This window comes from Onychomys torridus, chromosome X, assembly GCF_903995425.1.
Source record: "Onychomys torridus chromosome X, mOncTor1.1, whole genome shotgun sequence".
Taxonomy (NCBI): domain Eukaryota; kingdom Metazoa; phylum Chordata; class Mammalia; order Rodentia; family Cricetidae; genus Onychomys; species Onychomys torridus.
Genome location: NC_050466.1, coordinates 23,601,507 through 23,614,825, shown reverse-complemented (window position 1 = coordinate 23,614,825; position 13,319 = coordinate 23,601,507). Strand labels below are relative to the sequence as shown.

At 44.6% G+C, this 13,319-nt stretch overlaps 1 protein-coding gene across 6 annotated transcripts in view; it reads right to left on the bottom strand.

Moving 5' to 3' along the window:
- The window catches only part of Stag2 (stromal antigen 2), a 132,783-nt gene extending 125,403 nt beyond the window's left edge, over positions 1 to 7,380 (bottom strand). For 2 of the 6 annotated variants that reach the window (XM_036174147.1, XM_036174152.1), the window contains exon 1: positions 7,155 to 7,380. The gene's annotated coding sequence lies outside the window, so the exon portion shown is untranslated. Of the gene's footprint in view, positions 1 to 4,409; positions 4,463 to 5,755; positions 5,815 to 6,010; positions 6,174 to 6,527; positions 6,791 to 7,154 lie in introns of those variants that run through there. The other 4 variants (XM_036174149.1, XM_036174148.1, XM_036174150.1 and 1 more) reach the window with 4 other exon arrangements.
- Between the last annotated feature and the right edge of the window lie 5,939 nt (positions 7,381 to 13,319).

Here is a 13,319-nt window from a genome sequence, read left to right as displayed (position 1 = left end):
ATAGTGAAACCTTGTCTCAAATTTTTTTGTACCTTTATCTGTTTGAGGGAGGAGCACATGGGGCATCCCATGGTGCATGTGTACAAATTCAGAGGACAACTTGCAAAAGTCAATTCTCTCCTTCTACCATGTGGGCTGCAGAGACAGAACACAGGTCAGCAGCCTTGGGAGCAAGCTGTCCTTACCCACCCAGCCACATCACTGGCCCCAAAACAGAACTTTTACCTTAGAGCAACTCACCTGACCATGAACAAAGATCTGTAATTATCTTGTATTCTATATGAAAACAACTTGCCGGGCGGTGGTGGCGCACTCCTTTGATCCCAGCACTCAGAAGGCAGAGGCAGGCGGATCTCTGTGAGTTCGAGGCCATCCTGGTCTACAAAGTGAGTTCCAGGAAAGGCACAAAGCTACACAGAGAAACCCTGTCTTGAAAAACAAAAAAAAGAAAGAAAGAGAGAGAAAGAAACAAACAAACTTGATCTTATAAATAAAATTAAAGCAATGAGGATTGCAAACCTAAAGTCAGTAAGAGAAACACCTGAGTTTAACAACCACAAAGTACAAAGGATTTGAGGTAACATTAATCAGGGTGTGATTTGGGGAAAATCATTTACTATTATCTAGAACCTCAACTTCCTCATCTGTAAAATATCCTTTACAACACATATTGCAAAGTTTATGAGGATTCATATTAAAACAGAGTTTCTGACACTCAAAGGGAACCCACGGGGCTAAAGAGATGGCTCAGTGGTTAAGAGCACTGGCTGCTCTTGTACAGGACCCAGGTTCAATTCCCAGCACCCACATGGCACCTTACAACCTTCTGTAACTCCAGTTCCAAGGGATCCAACATCTTCTACTGGCCTCCTTAGGCACCATGCACACGTGCAGTACACATAACTTACATGCAGGTAAAACACACACATAAAATGAAATACTAGCAATCCTAAACCCAAAATATGTTGAAATTCTTTTTTTTAGATCAGCTCAGATTTCAAAAATTACAGATCACACTCTATTACCAAGTTATTCTTATAAAAGTATGAGAGCTCAACGTTCCAGCCTTAAACACTCAATGAAAATTTACTTATTTTTAAAGGAATTTTATTTTTGAGTTTTACATGAAGTTACTAAGAGCTTACAGAAATCTCTTTAGTTTGTCAAGTCTAATCATGTACTTTTCAATTAAAATAACACAAGCATGGCAGTAAATGTCCAAAATCCCAGTACTAGAAAGGCTCAAGTGGAAGGATCTCACATCTGAGGGCTGGCTACCTGGCCTATAGGAGGAGATTCTGTCAGAAAATAAACAAGCAAAGAGACCATTGGATCCAGCTTCTCTGCAGAGAGGAAGGAGAACAAAGCAATGTGATTAATCTCTTAACTTTCTCTTCTTTCAAGATAGGATCTTACAAAGTTGGGGGGCTGCTCTGATACTCACTCACTATGTATCCCAAATTGGCCTCCAATTTACAGCAGTCCTTCTACCTCAGCCTCCCAAGTGCTCAAATTACAGGTGTAAGCCACTGTGCCTGGCAACACTAACATCCTGGTGTCTACTAATCAGTAGCAAAGAAGTACAGTAAACATGTATTAACAAACCCTATTCAGTAGGAAAATTTTCTGGTAACAGATCAGCAAAAAAGCTAATAAAGATGTACCATTTTTTAGTTCATATACACAAAGCCCAATCCACAAAGCCACATTACTTATGCAGAAAAATAGAGTATTTAGTTAAATTAAATGCAAAAAATGCACTTCAGGAGACTGAAAAAGCAAACTGACAATTTTATTTCTTCATCTTTGCCACCAGAACATGCAAAATCTACCATTTGTGGCAGACAAGTACATAAAGAATTATTATACAGGCACAGTATGGAACTACACATGAAAATCCCTGAGCATAAATATTAAATGTAGAAAACTAAAAAGAAAAATGCAAAGTACTCTTAAATGGTGTGATTCTATGGCTTCTTTTTATTCCCCTACGATCACACTTCAATATACACTAATAGCTACCTAGAACTACACTAACAGTGCATTGCTAATTGGGACTATCCCTTTCCTTTGCTATTTATTAGCCAGGCTCCAAAATAGTGCTCCTCTAAGTAACAAACTGCACACTTAATATAAACCTTAGATTCACAAATAATCTTTCAACATCAAAAACTGGAGTGTTGCATCCATCATAAAAGAACTGGAAGCAAAACAAAGTCTACCCACTGTTTACAACATTCCCAGAGGGCTGTGGTGGTTAGGTCAAGCATGCAGAATATTAAACATTACTAAAGTGACCGTGACATAGTTTCACCTCTGATTCTGTACTCCTCAAAAAAGAGATTTGAGCCTAATCCTAGGCCAAACCCCCAATTTTACCTAATACAAATGATAAAAAACTAAATGTTGAACTCCATTAATTGTTTTCACATTTGGACTTTAAAAATCCAAAATCCACTTCAAGGCTGCCAAAACTCATAATTTGTTGGTTTGGTAGTTTAGCTACTGCCTCACCACAAGAAACCAAATCTGATGCCACATCTTCACCATCTACTTAAGAATATTTGCCAGGAATCTGCCTTCTCTTAACATCTTTGATATCAGTTAAAAAATGTTTGCTCCCAGACCAGGGGAAAATTTTTTTGTTTTTTTTTGTTTGGTTGGTTTTTTGAGACAGGGTTTCTCTGTGTAGCTTTGCGCCTTTCCTGGATCTCGCTCTATAGACCAGGCTGGCCTCGAACTCACAGAGATCCATCTGGCTCTGCCTCCCGAGTGCTGGGATTAAAGGCGTGTGCTGCCGCTGCCACCGCCCCGCAGAAAATTTTTCTATAATAATTAGGGCATAAATTTTTCCAACCAGAAAAAAGTAAAATATCCATTGCTTTGGATTCCCTTCAGAATTCCAATATTCAAAAATGCATTTATCAGAAGAACAAAGTAAGAGTGACACAGAATAATACCCTGGACTTTGGGAGCAAACATCCTAATTAAAGGAAACCAAGGGTCTTAATTTTAATTGCACTTTTATTGCTGACGGCAATATTAAAAATGTTCTGAAAAGAAAACATTGAAATAATTTTCATATCAACTTTTAAGTAGTTAGAATTGCAGACTGTAGGGGAGGGTACATCCTGTTAAATGTAAACATTCAATTTTTTCCTCTTGGTTTCAAAAGAACCCTCTCTACCCTGCCTGTCAGTCTCAGATACCTTAGAATACCACTGTTACTTCACAGTGGGACGGAATGGCTAGTAAGTACATTTTTTCCCAATCCACTTCTCTACCTAGTCATTAAACAACAAACACTGAAACTGAATTCAGCCATGTCAATCTTCCTACCGGGGATGCTCCCTATGGCACCCCAATCCCTTCCACTGTCGCTTACTCCAACTGCCAAAGCCCCTCCTATTAATAGTAAATCCTTCTCATACTGACTCACCGCAACTCCAACTTAATGAAACAGACACCAAGAAGAATTTTTTTAAATCTACAAAAAAAAAAGGAATCAAAAGGAAAGTAAAAGTAGAGCACATTGCAGCAAGTTACATTTAAAGTCTACTTTGTAGGAATGTATGTTGCTTTCCCTAGACTGCTTGCTTAAATCTTTTTTCAAAGTTAGTATGCTAGGCATTATGTAATTACCTACACACAAGCCTAACTTTCGTGTAAATAACTTAGATATGTAAATAGAAAGAAATCAGCACAAAATGTAAAACTTGGAAATTTTGCTTCAAAATTCTTCCTCAACTCCAGAAATTTCCAAGCACATACAAACGTAGACTAAGTTAACAACAATGAGCCCTTCTGAACTCATTTAGCTACAATAATCAACTCAGCCACTTTCATCTCAAACCTCCTACTCTCCTTATCTTCAAAGAGAAAGAGACAAGTCCTCAGTAAGGACACTGAGAATAACTCCCAAGGCAACAAAAGTATCAAACTAGCAGGTTAAAAAGTCAAAAACCTTGCAATGTTACTATAAAAGCATCCTGTACAAACCCTAGATAGTAAAATTTAAAAATTCAGTTAAAAACATAAACATGACCACCTAAGAATTTTAATCATGCCCCTAAGACCCAATGAGTACATTTTAAATTATATTTTACAAGGATAAATAGAAATATGAGGTGAAAAATGAACTTAAACATTTGCAATTAGCTAGAATTCACGCAGCACTTGATGTCAAAACCGAAAAAAAGAGACTATTTCACATAATATGTCATGAAATTACAATTCAACCACTTGAAAACCCACTGAACACTTATGCCTTAACTGGTCCTTCTGATCCCTAATTATAGATGGATATCAATGTAGAAAGAAAACCAGACATTTTGACGTAAGTGGTTTAAAATATTCAAAATTAACCCCCACCGTTCATTGAGAAATATATAAAAGCAAGACCAAACTACCTGAATTGTACGTCGTTAACAGAAATGTATCCACTTTCCAGGGCCATCAAAACACACACACACACACACACACACACACATATAATAAGTTCACATATACCCTTAAACGCAACGCACTGGGCTCCAGACAGAATTAGGAGACCGCCTCCTGCTTTTGCTCCTAACCAATACGCAGAGAGAGAAGGTTGGCAGCAAAGTGCTGCGAGGACAGTAACAAACACCAGCAAGCTCCGAGCAGGCCCTGCTCGAGCCAGGAATGACGCACTTCGGTAACCCGACTCTTTCTCCCCTCCACCCCCCGCCCCCAGCAGCGGTGCTGACACCGCCAACAGCCCGGAGTAGGAAAAAAGACAACAGAAAAAAGGCAAAGCTTGCACCGCACCAGCTTTCATTAAGAAACCTCGATTATTCCTCTTTCGACACTAAACACCAGGACTGAACAGGAAAAGAAGCTTCGTGCTTAAGCAAGTCCCATCATGGTGGTTTAAGTCACTAAATTAAGCTGATAATGAGTCCAATCCACAGAGACATATATACAGGGTGTGGCTGCTGTGAAATACGGCCGTCCGTGGGAGAAAGGGGGTACGGAATTTACACTCCAGTGTGAAGGGAAGATGGGGCTTTACCGGGGTCGAGAAGGAGGCGGCCCGCGCATTTTAAGGAACCATTGCAAACCAACACAAGCGTCTCCTTTACTTAAACCTAACCCCACAGATCAAAAGTTTCTGATAGACATAGCACAGAAGCTGGAAATAATCATTTAATAAAAAAACACGACCCTCAATTTAAAAACTATATCCACAAGAAAGGAGGGGTAGCGGAGGGGGAGGCAACAACATAAAAACCATCCTAGGCCACGGAGGGGAAAGTCTCCCAGACCGGATGAAACTACTAATGCAATATTAAACATTCAAGTCGAGCACCAAAGCACGAAAAATCACACCATAACCCATTACCGTTGAAGATTAAAAATAAAATGACATATAACACCGAGGAGGAGCAGAAACTAAATGTCGAAGTACAGCGGTTTATAAAATTAAAAAAAAAAAAAAAGAAAGAAAAAGCTAAAGGCAAAACAAGACATTCTCGCGGCGGGAGGGAAAGGGGAAAAAAGGCCGAAATCAACAATACGTTTACGATTCTAGGCCAGAAGAAAATGGGAACGGGGCTCAAAGTTTTGCGGAACTACTTGATGCTGTTTCCCACACCTTCTCTCTCCCATGGCCCATCCGACCCTTTTCCTCCTAAAATTGCAGTCCACAGATCTCCGGATACGTGCGAGAAGAAAAGAGAAAGTCGCCCTCAAGCAAGAATAAAAGTGTGGAGGGAAAACAGAGGCTGCCTACCTGGGGCAAGGATCAGCTCAGTTCGTGCCTTGAGAAAAGACAGTGCGGGTGGGGGTGGGAACGAAAAAGCAGGCACTAAACTAAAACAAAAGTGGCGCCAAAACCCCCCAACAAACAGCCTTCCACTCCCGCCCTTCCCCCCCCTCCGCCCATGCCAGGCAGGCAGGGCCCCCTTCGGGGCAAGGTCTACACGCAGGGGACCGACGCCGCCGGACCCCAGTCTATCTCGAAAATTGGTGCCCTAAGAAAACTGACCGAAGTCGGGGCCTCGGAAAGGATGGAGAGATCGATGCCAACCGCTTTGCCCAAGCAGTTCCCCCACCACGCGCTGGAGATGATGGGGCGGGGGAGAGAAGCCGAGGGGCCCGTCACATGAATGTTGTTCCCTCTCTAGGAAGGGAGGAAGAGAGGGAGGGAGGGAGGGGAGGGGAGGGGAGGGAAGGAAGGAGGGGAAGGGAGGAGGGAGAGGGGGGGGAACGAGGGAGGGGTGTGAGCAGAGTAGATTTTTCCCTCGCCTCCCTCGGTCCGAGGCCCAAATAGACACAGACAAGCCTGCTCGCCCTCCCCTCCCCCCCGGGTTCCCAGCACCACCATTTTGCTCGCTTCCTTCCCCGCACCACCACAGCGCGCTCTCCCACCACCACCACCCCCCCTCAACACACACACCCGGCCGCGGCCTCCCCGGGCTCGCCTTTCCTTCCCCCCAACCACCACCACCACCACCACCACCACCGTACCACCCTCCCGACTACGGATGGCACCCCCACCCCACCTTCAGTTTGGGGGCTCTCTGCCCCCGAGGCTGCTTAAGAGGCCCCTGGAGGAGAGGAAGGCACACAGAACGCTACACGGAGGCGCGGAGCCTCCATCTTGCGCCGCTGCGCGTTCTCCATTTTGGGCCACCCATAGGAGTCGGGGGGGGGGGGGTCCTCCGCCGAGGCCCCGGGGGAGAGTTGGGCGAGGGAAGCAAGAGAAAACCTTCCGCGAGGGCAGTCGCAAAGAAGCGGCGTGCGCTAAAAAAGCGGCTCTGGGAGGAGGTAGGCAGGAAGGGGGTGGGGGGAGATAACTGGAAGTTCCTTGGAAGTGTTGGGGTAGCGACTTGGGGGCGGAGAAGAGAGGCAGGGGGAGCCGCGGGGGGGGGGGGGTTGGGGGGAACGAGGCGACGACTCGGTGCCCGCCGGGCCACGGCCGCTCACTCCATGGTTGCCCCGCACGGAACCCCAGGAAGCCGACGGAGAGGGCCGCGACATGGCCCCGGAGCGGCCGGCCTCGCGCCTCCCTCCCGGCTGCACGCTCTCTTCGCCCGATTGCAAGCACACACACCTCCCGGTGGGCCGCGCGCCCTCCGGGTGCCCCTCCAAACTTCTAGAAGCTTCGCCTCCGCCATTTTATAACTTACCTCCCCCCTCAGCGTATACAGAGGCAGCGAGGAGACTGTTGGCCTCCCCCACTCCTTCCTTCTTTCTCAGGCCGGGGGGCTTCTTCACCCCTGGGCTGGTACAAGAATTTTTTTCCCTTTCCTCTTCTTTACACCCTTGAATTCTACTCAGGGACGGAAGCTCCCGCGGTTCTAGAGCGGTGAGGGGGGGGGGTTTGAAAGTGGCGGTCGGATCCGGCGGGGTTTTTTTTTTTTTCTTTTCTCTTTTTTTTTTTTTTTTTTTCTTTTTTTTCTTTTTTTTTTTTTTTTGGTGGCGCTTCGGGATTGTTTGGGGTGTTCGCTCTTCGGCGACTTGGAGGCGAATGGAACGCGCAGGCGCCATCTGTCGGCCACCAACCCGCGCCCAGCTCCTGTTGGGGGGGAGCGGCATCTAGCGGCAGCGAGCGGCCATTGCAGCGCGCGCCTCCCAGCCCTCCCTCCCAGCCGCCTCCTCCCTTGTCGCCGACCAATCGCGAGCGACCGACTCCCGGCTCCGGCGTCTCTGACGCCTCCTGTGAACTAGGCGCCCGCAGGGGCGCGCCGCCGAGTGGGGTAAACAAGGTGGCGTGCCCGCGCCTCACTTACTCAGTCGTTGGGACGCGCTTCCTCCGGGCGCGGACTGGACGGGGCCACGGCTGCTGTGTCTGCGGCGCCAGGGAGGAGGTCGTCCGGAGGCCAGGAGCAGTGGCCGCCTGAGCCGGGCCCTGGGAATTCCGAGGCTTGGCCACCCGATCGCCCGACTCCTCCGCCCCCTGCGCAGCCCCAGAGTGGCAGGCCAGCACCCTTCGAAGCTCTCTTCTCCAACACACCCACCCCAGCAAGGAGCCTCCGGCCCTTTCCTACACTTCCCACCAAAAGAACCCAACTCTGCCACCTGATCCCAACGAGACTCAATGGCTCGCATTTTTGTTTGTCTGCCCCCCCCTTTTGGCTTCGAGTATGGGGGGGAAGGGTGCTGATTCTCTTTACCAGGAAGATTGGGGGCGGGGAAGAGGATTATATGATTTTCAACTGACAATTCCTCTTCCGAGAAACTGTGGTCTCTATCCTCAAATTCTAGGAGACTTAGGGAACTAGGCTGCTAGGCGAGTCCGATTTATTGGAGACTTAGGGGGCTGAAAAACAAACTGGACCAAAGTGACATGAAATCCACATGTAAGGGACAGGGTTGGCAAGGGACCTGTGGAGATTACCAGACACTGGCCTTCTGTGGAGGTGGCCTTGCCACATTGTTAACAAATAAGTTCCTTGTCCTTGCTCTTATCCCTCCGACAAATATTTTGAAGTGCAAAAAGACCGTTTGACCTCTTTCCGTCTCCCTTGACTTTATCACCCTTGGGTGTTTACTATGAGGGTTTTTTTCCTTTTTGCCATTTCATGTCCAGTCCACCCTACTGAACCTTTGACTGCCTAGAGCTCTCTATGCGGGGGTGAGGGACACTCTGGAATGGCCTGTCCCTGCCAAGCTCCTCCTCTCCTTGGACAGAAAGAGATCTGTTAATTACAGTGTCTCCATTGCTATTACAGAAGATCCTAGCCACCTAAAATAGCATCAGATTAAAATTGTTTGTTTCATTTTTTACATGTTGATTGAAATATCTTCCTCAGTATTCAGTTGTTTCAAACATATTTAGTAATAAGACAAATGAGAAATATTGTAAGTGGTGGACATCACACCCTATCACGAATCTTAGGGCATTCCGAATGCAACATGATGATTACTTGTATTCTTTACACTACGTTCCTTCCCTGTGTCTTAAGTGTTGTATCTACTGAGCTTATTGTTTATTTTCCTGCAACTTAATAAAAAGTTATGGTATATTTAATCAAATGAACAATAAAAGTTAAACAGAAACATCGAAATACCAATAAAAAGAAAGAAAGCCTTTAATCCCAGCACTCGTGAGGCAGAGGCAGGTGTCTCTGAGAGTTCGAGGCCAGCCTGGTCTCCAAAGCGAGTTCCAGGAAAGGCATAAAGCTACACAGAGAAACCCTGTCTCGAAAAAAAGAAAGAAGAGGGAGGGAGGGAGGGAGGAAGCCTTAAACATTTTTACTTCCCCGTACAGCACCAGGGATTGGTATACCATTCAAAATCAACTTCCATTTCTTTTCTAGACTTCTTTGGGAGAACTTTACAGTTTTTCATAAACTCGAGTTTCTGAATGATGCAACTAGAACATAAATAGGGAGCAGGGGAAATGTTACAATTAAAGCAAAATTCCACCTGAGCTGATAGAAAAACAATTGTACAGTAATTAATAGTTCATTTGTGTCAATTTGTGTCAGTTGAAAGTAAGTGATTTCCTGTTTTATTTTTTCTGTTTTAGTATGAACAGGAAATGATATTCTGCTCCACATAGCACATGGCACACTTTCTCATAAATTTTAGAAATTTGGTTCTAAGTTGTCTGTGTAGCAACTGAGGTATTAAGAACAATTCTGTGCTTTAAATAAAATTGAAAAGTGCCTTTTGCAAATTTGCTTTCATTTTGTGAAAAATACTACTGAGAATTAGTAACTAGTCTAATATCAGAAATTATTATTATGAAATATTATAAATTGTAGCAAATTTATACTAATATTTAACAGCATGTGTCACTGATACAAAACTGTCTTTGTTATTGTGGAGATTTGGGGTTTGGTTTGGTTTTTGTTTTTCAAGACAGGGTTTCTCTGTGTGGTCCTAGCTATCTTAGAGCTCACTCTGTAGACCAGGCTGGCCTTGAACTCAAAGATTCGCCTGCCTCTGCCTCACAAGGGCTGGGATTGAAGGCCTGCTGACTTAAAACCAACTTAATCATAATTTTATGTAATATGTCCGTGAGTAGAAGACTATTTGGAAAGAGAGACACAGGAATAATTATTGAAGTTGTATTTAGATTTTGACAAACCAAGAGGATTATCTGTTACAACGTACTCTGTACATTTCTAGAGGCCAGAATATTTGTGCATCAAAGAGTGTCAACCCGCCGGGCGGTGGTGGTGCACGCCTTTAATCCCAGCACTCAGGAGGCAGAGCCTGGCAGATCTCCGTGAGTTCCAGGCCAGCCTGGTCTACAGAGCAAGATCCAGGAAAGGCGCAAAGCTACACAGAGAAACCCTGTCTCAAAAAAACAAACAAAACAAAAAACAAACAAGTGCTAGAATTAAAGGCATGTGCCCCCAGGTCTTGCTCTTATTTTTAATAAGTATAGTATTAACTAGGGAAGTTGTGGTGATTACATTATCTCGGGGGCGGGGAGTGTGCAATCATATGTACACTACAATGGGTATGTGGAGGTCAGAGGACAATTTGGCGAAGACAGGCCCCTCCTTCCAGCCTGTGTACCCCAGGCTGGCTTGAACTCGCACTCCTGTTGTCTGAGCTCTCCGAGTGCAGGATTATAGGTATGCGCCACCACACACAGCAGGTTCTCGCTTTCTTATGTACCTAGATATGACCAGCAAACTCTCCTGAGCATTGATCCTACAAAAATGAGAAGTTATGTTTACATGAAAACATATGCAGATGTTCATAGCAGCTTTATTTGTGATCAACCAAAGAAACAACCCAGATAGCCATCAAATGGTGAAATGGTTAAAGTCTGCATTCACATATGGAATGTTACTCCGAAATTAAAACGAACCATTGATTCACAGAGAAGTTTAAATAATTCTTATGGGCATTATGCTTAATATAAATATAAAATCCATTTGCATAAAGTTACGGCCTACCAGGTGGGAAAAGATGGCTCGCTCGGCAGGTTAAAAGGCTTGCTGCCGAGTCTGAAATGACCTGAGTTCAGTCCTCAGTGCCCACACTGTCCGAGGAGAGAAGCACCTACAAGTTGTCCTCCGACTCACACGCACACCTGTGCTGAGCCGAGTAGACAGACGTAGATGCACAAATCATGCAAAAACTGAAGATGTACTGTGATACCATTGTAAAATGTTCTTCAATTGACAAAATTACAGTTCACAATAGAGTCATAGTTGACACAGAATAGATTTGGGGAATGGCTATGCCTATTCAGAGGTTCTGAAGGAGTTTCTTTGTGGTAACTGAACAACTGTATATCCTGATTGTGCCGAGCACTCAAATAAATATTTAATAAAATTTCATGTAACTACACCCGCTTCATGGAAAAATTGGGGAAATTCAAATATGTACACGAGCTGGCAATATTGTATCAAAGTTAATTTCCTGCCTTTGACAGGGCACTGTTGTTATGGTTACTATTATCGTTCAACAAAGCTGTATGAAGAGTACATGGCATTTTGTATTATATTTGAAGGGATTTGTGAACACTAACTCATTTAAAATTTTTTAGAAATAATAAAAATATTCAGCCAGACACAGTGGTGCACATGTCTACGCAGGAGCCTGACATAAGAGCACAGGAGTTCAAGTCCAGATTGATCAACATATGGGAGACTTTTGTCTCAAAAAAATTCATACAGTTGGGCAGTTGTGGCACATGCCTGTAATCCCAGCACTCGGGAGGCAGAGGCAGGTGGATCTCTGTGAGTTCAAGGCCAGCCTGGTCTACAGAGCTAGTCTGGGACAGGCTCCAAAGCTACAGAGAAACCCTGTCTCGGAAAAAAAAAAAATCATACTGATAACAAAAGAAAAAAAAACACCTCTTGTCAGTAGAAAGATAAGTACCCTTTATCAGAGAAGTGCATCAAATTCCTAGCTTACAGTCATTTTCGTGACCTTAGAGATATGACTAATTTCCAAGATCCCTATCATTCCGTGTTGCCTAAGAGGCCGATGCTGCAATACTACAGTAGACCTTTGACCTGTAGCACCAACAGGAAGTAGCCATACCTTTAAACCTGATCTAAGACGGGTGGTGATGGTGCATGCCTTTAATCCCAGCACAGAACCAGTTCCAGGGCTACACAGACAAACAGTATCTAAAACAAAACAAAACAGCCTGATCTAAAACAAATTACACCTGTTTTGTTTGTTTTATTTTTTCAAGAAAGGGTTTCTCTGGGTAGTTTCGGTGCCTGTCCTGGATCTCGCTCTGTAGACCAAGCTGGCCTCGAACTCATAGAGATCCTCCTGCCTCTGCCTCTCGAATGCTGGGATTAAAGGCGTGTGCCACCACCGCCCGGCACGAATTACACTTTTTAAAGACATCTTAAATACCATATTACTGGATTGTCTGATTCTTTTGACTTTGACTGTGCAGTCATCCCAGTGACTTAATGGAACTGAAGGTGTATCTACAAACTAAAGACTAAATCTCTCTCTCTTTCTCTGTTATGTGTGTGTGTGTGTCTGCCTTTCTGTGTTATTCTCTGTGTGTGTGTGTGTCTCTCTGTGTGTCTCTGGATGTGTGTGTCTGTCTCTGGCTCTCTGTGTGTGTATCTCTGTGTGTGTGTGTGTGTGTGTGTGTGTGTGTGTGTGTGTGTGTGTTTCTCTCTCTCTCTCTCTCTCTCTCTCTCTCTCTCTCTCTCTCTCTCTCTCCCCCCCCCACCTCTCTCTAGGTTCTTGAGACAAGATCTCTCTATGTAGCCCCAGCTGTCCTAGAACTTGCTAAGTAGACCAGGCTGACCTTGAACTCACTGAGATCCACCTGCCTCTACCTCCTGAATGCTGTGATTAAAGGTGTGCACCACCACCACTCAGCAATTTTTTTTTTTTGAGACAAGTCTCACTATGTAGCCCTGGCTGGTCTGGAACTCACTATGGAAACCTGACTGGCCCTCAAATTTATAGAGATCTCTCTGGTTCTATGGCCCAAGGTCTGGAATTAAAAGCATCCACCACCATGTCCGGCTCAATTACGTAATTTCTTATTGGCCCACATTGCTTACATTCCTGCTTCTATAACATCTAGAGGTATCTGGAATCCCTTGAGGAACAGGTGTGGTAGCACACACCTGTAATCCAAAGTACTGGAAAAGTGGAGGCAGGAAGATCAGGAGCTCAAGGCCAGCCTGAGCTATGTGAGACCCTATCTCAAAAATAAAAATTAAAAGAAAAGAACTAGGGATCTTCCTTAAATGCCAGTTTTGTTTTGAGAAGTCTGGAGTTAGTGTGAAACTTGTGATTCTCCATATCCAGCAAACGTCCAGGACATACCTGTGCTGGTAGTTCAGGCTTAGAAGTGAAACCCTGAAGAACAAAGTTGAAAACCTTTAGGGTGGTTTTTA